Consider the following 6,504-nt stretch of genomic DNA (forward strand, 5'->3'; position numbering starts at 1 on the left):
AACTGAGCAGATTGATGACGCCCGCCATCTACTACCCGTATGATAATAGCCTTAGTATTAAAAATCTTATAGTATAAACTAAACATTAATATTATATAAACAATAAGACCAACCCAAGAGATAATCAAAATATAAGATATACTTGTGGGTATCAAACTCGAAACACAGTATTTAGAAGGTATGTATTTTGAGTATCAATTAACTGACGAAACAAAGTAAATTCCTTAGTTATAATGAAATATTCCTATGTATAACAAAAAACATAAATTGCATAAATATCATTAGCATTATGCGCCCAAAAATCATTTAGAAGATAACTAAACAAAAATAGATAAATAACAAGTTACAAAAAAATGGCAGAAGCGCAATTGCTGTCGGAAGCTGAGTATAATCGCTATGTTCAACAACTCGCTGAGCAAATAACTTAGAAAGATGTTGAAAATAATTATAGAATTCTTACCATTACTTAGGAGAGTCTCCAATGTGATGTTGTAGTAGAACTAAAAACTAAACCGATCACATAAGCTTTAAACTCAACTACGCCCCACTAAAACGATGGGACAGTGACAATCGAGCTTTAGGACAGTGTAACGTAGGCAGCCATGGTAGAAAAATCAATACTTCCGTCTGCATTACTGCCAATCAGAATACATTCACTCATACCACTAACACCTTCTCCAAAAGTGCATATCCTGTACATATATTCAACCCATACACACTTATTTAAAAAAAAAATTTTCGGTAACATTTATTCATTCCGCGGATTTCATTTGATGCAATTCGTCGCCACAGGTCTTGCAAAGTAAACAATAGGCTTAATTAAAAGAAATTAATTTTTGGTACTCCTCTTAAATTTAACCATGATGAATTATTGACTTATCTTAAAGTATCTTCTCCATATTAAAATTTGTGTGATATCTCTGGAACCATAGGCATAGAATTGAAATTTGGTAGAAATATTCCTTTTGCTAAGGAGAGTTCAGCTAAGAACGGATTTTACGAAATTCCACCCGCAAGATTTTTTTTATTATGAACAGAACACGTCTGTCGGGACAGCTAGTATAAATATATATATATTAAATTCTTACTAATTAATTGTTCTAATTTATTACGTAGTACAAGACCGTTTCGTCGGCGTACTGTGAAAGTTGGTTTCTGGGAGTTCGGCAGGTCTCTCCTGAAGAGGACTGAGCCCTGAGGCACTCCTCAAAACATATGTTTTACCTCGTCAAAAGCTTTCGCGACATCGAGTAACAAGGTCGCCATGAGAGTACTGTAATGGAATTGCTTGATTTACTGATTGATTAAGAATATCATAGAGTGGGTGAGCTTGTTGGAGACATGAGCTAGCAGTCCTGAAATTATAGGGTAATTTTCGGGTTTCATGTTCTGCTCCGTGATATAATATACTGATAAAAATAGATTTCTTCCATTGTTCAGTAAACAACTATTTTACAAGTTAAGCTAATGTGTTAATTCAGCTTATTAGTCTGTAGCTACTGAGGCTAGATGGCTTGATAAACGATTTTAGAAATACCGATAACAATGGGTTGCTTCCAATATTCGGGAAATATGCTATTTGAAAGTTAAGTATGTTGAAAACGATTATTAGTAAATTGCTTAGAGCGGGAGGTGGGATTTTAAGAACTCTGTTATTTATAGTGTTGGATCTAAGGGGCCTTTTTAAGGTAAAGCTCCTTAATGATTGCTTTTACGTCTGTGCTAGAGGTTCAATATCAGAATTCACTTCGTCAACGTGGGCTGGGTCAATAACTACATTTGGAGGGCACTGATTCTCGCAACTGTTGGCAAGGTGGAGACTTGTACGAGGGAGGCATTACTGTAGGCGATTCCTGTTTGAAGGCAGCTCCAGACCGCCACATGCGAGGGCGTGAGATTGCTGAGCAAGCGGTCCCAATATTCGTCGCTGAGTTCCGCTATTTGTTCCCTTACCACACGCTGTAGATAGTGGTGGTGTCGCCGAGAAGAATATTGTGTCTATCAGTGAATCTACTTTTCCGAGCATTAATATCAATTTCTTAAATTAATTTATTAGGTGGTGGTGGGAATAACAGTGATCGGCTGGTGATTGGCCATACTGACTTGGATGGCGGAGGCCTCAATGTTGGTGAACGCCGAAGTAGTAATAGGTTACTGCCGGTGAATCCTTTAATCGTTGGGAGCTGTTATCAATAAAAACACGCACTTTCTCAAAGGGAAAGTCATTTACTGTCAATATTATACGTCATCAATGCAAGGCCTGACAGGTGATGACGTTACTGATCAGGGAAAATTCGAGCTGCTTAGATGTGCTGGCCGTTTAACGTAATCAAATGAAAGAAGTTGGTATTCAGGAGTCCCCGATCAGAAGTAAAAACAGCATTTACAATTAGTGGTACTGTTATTAGGGTAACTATTCAGGTACGGTGGCAAGATAATTGAAAGATCATATATCTTTTAGAAATTATATTTGACACACAAAATCATAAACTATACAAAACTAATTAATACATATAACAAGTAGGTGGAAATTTAACAAAGATTTGTTGCGTTATTTCTATTTTGCTAATAAATGTGCTAAAACAGATTAATTATGAATGGAAAACTATTTTAAACAACAAAACACCGATCAATTAATTTTATTTAACTGAACAACAGCTGTTTAAAAAGAAGTTGTTTTCTTGTAAAGAGAATGAAAAGCCCTCGATTAAACAATATTAAGTTTCAAATTGCAAATTACTATACATGCTTTCATTTTATAAGCCGATATTAGAAAAATAGAAATATTAGGAGTAAATACTTTTCAATTGAAGATGACAAAAAATAATCTATATAAATAATGAAACATAACTTCTCAACACAAATGCTAATAGCAATGACTTTGCAGTCCGAATGAATGGTATATTAATATCTTTAATCTTCTTTGTATATCGGATATAACTTAAATGCTAATCGAAGTCAAAAGGAGCATTTCTGATTTCACACAGTCATTACTATTATCCAGACGTTGTGGTAAGGCAAAAAATGTGTAAGTACCTACTGTTAAATGTAATTTCCTAGTAAGGAAAATTTGATAAACAAATAGATACAGAAAAAAATCATTGGAACATAAATAAATGAATATACAGACTTAATGGATGTAAAAAATTATTAACACACACACGCGTGATTATTGTTAAATCTTCAAATATTATGGCTATATTTTACAAAATAAACAATTGAAATCAGGATAAGAATTCATCTACAAACATCACAGTAATATAATCTTTAGATAAAACAGGTACAAAATAAGTAGTAATTAAACTGTTAATCTACTCTTATAATAAACAATTACGGCCTTACAAATAAAATTGGCATAAAGTTATAACTAAGCATAAACCAAGAATATGTTAAATGTTTACAAATAGACATTTTTAAGGCCGTAAGTGTATACAGGGTTACAAGCAATTAATTAAATAAACTATAGCATATAAAGTTAAAAGCGTTATACTAACATCGTAAAGAGATTTATTATTACCTTTTTAAAGATTAGATTAGATTTATCATTATTAAAAAGAAAGGAAAAAGGTACAAATATTGAATTAAGAGTTGAAGAATAGTAGGCGAAAGACAGTTGTTTTTAAAGTGAAACTTTTATAACATCGTCTCAAACTTTTTCGTCTGTGTTTGTGCATGTCGCGTGACGGTCGTGCGGCGCCTATAGTTCGCATATTGGATGCAATTGCGTTCGGGTGGAAGAGTAAGTTCTAACCCCACACACTTGATAAAGTTTTTTTTATTTTATGAAAATGTAAAGCATAATATATAAATTGTTTTTTTTTTTTCAATGCTGATATTAATACCTATGTTATTTTGTGAAAAAAAAAATTCACTTGCATCGTGCCACAAATCCCACACAATTGCTTTTTTTAGTTTCAAGATACAAATATTAAAAACGATCGTTTTTGCATGGTTACAATTATTAAATATCGTCTAAATATAATTTTAACAACAAAATATACTCACTTTAATAATAGTTATTTATGCAACTGTTGTGTATTAAGGGGTATCAAAACACGAATGTGGGTGATAATAGTATCACATGAGTGTTTTAATAACTAATTATCAACAGTTGCGTACAACCATAATATGAATCCTCTTTAAAATATTCTGAAACAGTTGGCTTACTGCTAACATTAAAAAAGCCAGCCCTGGTAACCATAATATCATCCAAAGGATTATCCATTATATTCTTGAACTGAATTTCATTACAACACTCGTTTGGACGATGTAATGATTATTAGGACATTAGGTGTTTTAATGTTGGCAATAAGCTAACTGTTTTAAAATCTTAAATAGAGGATTTAAAACATGGCTTAAATAATATATCTAGCGGAGAAGAATTAAAACTACGAGTACCTAACAAAAGTACACGAACTAACAAAATTTGATACCGTTTGATAATATCTTCTATGTAATACACCGTAACAGTGTCTAATTAACATCAAAATTTATAAAAGAATTAATAAATATGGTGACGACTAATGAATAGTAGGTGTTGAAATAATTGTTTTAGTATTTAGTGTTGTATTAATTTACACCTAAACTATAATTAACGTCAAAAAGTAGGTCTTAGAATTAGTGGCTTACAAATATTGAGAAACAATTTCAAGTCTATTGCTATATTTGGCTAAAATGGTGAGGACATTTAAAAAGAGGAAGGTTAAATGTAGAAACATACAATTATGAAATACCAGAAAGTTCTAAAGGATATTGGAAGGTTATTAATATCAAAGTTAATTGCTATATCAAAAGACAAATGCAAAATAGTGGGCGGGTTAAGTTAGTCAAGTTAACATTTTGACATGAAGTACTGAATAGCAATACTGAAGATAAACATATATACATCGATAAGTGACTTTAATAATATTGCTATATTTAGCTATTAACATTTTATAAAGGAGTTGCACGAAGTATAATTATTATTAAAACATCTGTATAGTAATAACGGATGTTTGAATATTGAAAAGAATAAGAAAGATAATAATTGCAGTAGTGAAGTTACAGGTAGGTTCTATGCAGTAAGTAACATTTAATTGTCAAGGAGCAAAGTGGATGTTAATTTTATACCTTTAAACGAGCAATATATATACAAATATATCTAATCTGAACCTTGGAATCGGCAAATTAGCGCTTAGGACATTTGCGTCCTTCCTTCATTTTATATTTCACTCCATTACATCTACATCCATTTCTACTTATCTGTTTCTACAAACATATTTATGTGATGATGGTGTAATTCCAATAAGCTAGCAATATCGAACAACTACCCCACCATTACATTATCGACAAAACGAAAACTTCACTGTTCTAAGATTAAATCTTCCATATTTTTTCTATTTTTACTATTTTGTGTTTACAGCAGTTGAGATGAATTTGTTTCTTTAAGAACTTATTTCCATGTAAACTCATAATGCCCCAGTGGAATTAGCTTCCTTTGTTTATCTGAATTGAATTGTGTCACCAGAAGGCAAGAACTAAAGTTCTAGACAAAACATCTAAAATAAGAAAACTTGTGATGGGCAGGGCATAGACAAATAGAGTAAAATAATGACAACATAGTTCCCCAGGGAAGGAAATTGATACAACTGGCAGCAGTAATGTGGATAAGAGTGATAGCTTTTAGGAGGCATAGTTTTAATATTTTTACATAATTTAAGCAAAAATCATTTTCCATTTGACTAGTCAGAGTTAGGCTCCCGGGAAATCCGTTTACCCGGAATTTTGCGTCTTGTCCCGTATCCAGTAATTAGACCTTATTGTCCCGGATTTCGAAAACCTACTAGTCTTGAAACCTGATGCGCTAACAACGAAAGACGCAGCTGGCCTCCCTGTGAGTGAGGGCTGCGCATGGAAGGAAGTTCTTACTTGGCGCGACCTTTTTTCTCTGAGTCAGAGTACATCTGTGCGTGATAACAACCGCGATGGATTGTTAGACATGTTTTATGGCTCTTAGGCATTTCTTCTCTCCGCTCATCCAACCTATTCCGACGATCTGTTCAAGATCACTGGAAGAGGTGGAAAAAAGGCAACGCAGAACCGACCTTTGTCCAGCAGTAGACGTCTTCGGGCTGAAATGATGACTGCTGAGTTTGACGTTAAAAAAAAATATACCCTTTTTTATTCATCATACTCTGATAGAGCTTAAAAACAGCTAACTACTACTCTAGCGCAGTAAATCTCGAACATTCTCCCGTCACATCTAAGCCTAACCCTTTCTAATAAGAGAAATAATCATTAGCCGCGGTGAATTACAATCACGTCGACTAACATCTAAAATAGAATTGATTAGATTTTTTTTTTTTTTTCAAATCTACAGATTCTATTATCTATACTTATAACAACCTACCTACACGTAAATGTACGAGTACTAGTAACTTACAGGGCACCTTTCGAGTCCCTTTCGTAAGTTACAGTAAAAAATCCTTAATCCCTTTAACACGAATGCCCAAAGAGAAAACGGTT

Source organism: Leptidea sinapis, chromosome Z, assembly GCF_905404315.1.
Source record: "Leptidea sinapis chromosome Z, ilLepSina1.1, whole genome shotgun sequence".
In the NCBI taxonomy this organism is placed as follows: Eukaryota; Metazoa; Arthropoda; class Insecta; order Lepidoptera; family Pieridae; genus Leptidea; species Leptidea sinapis.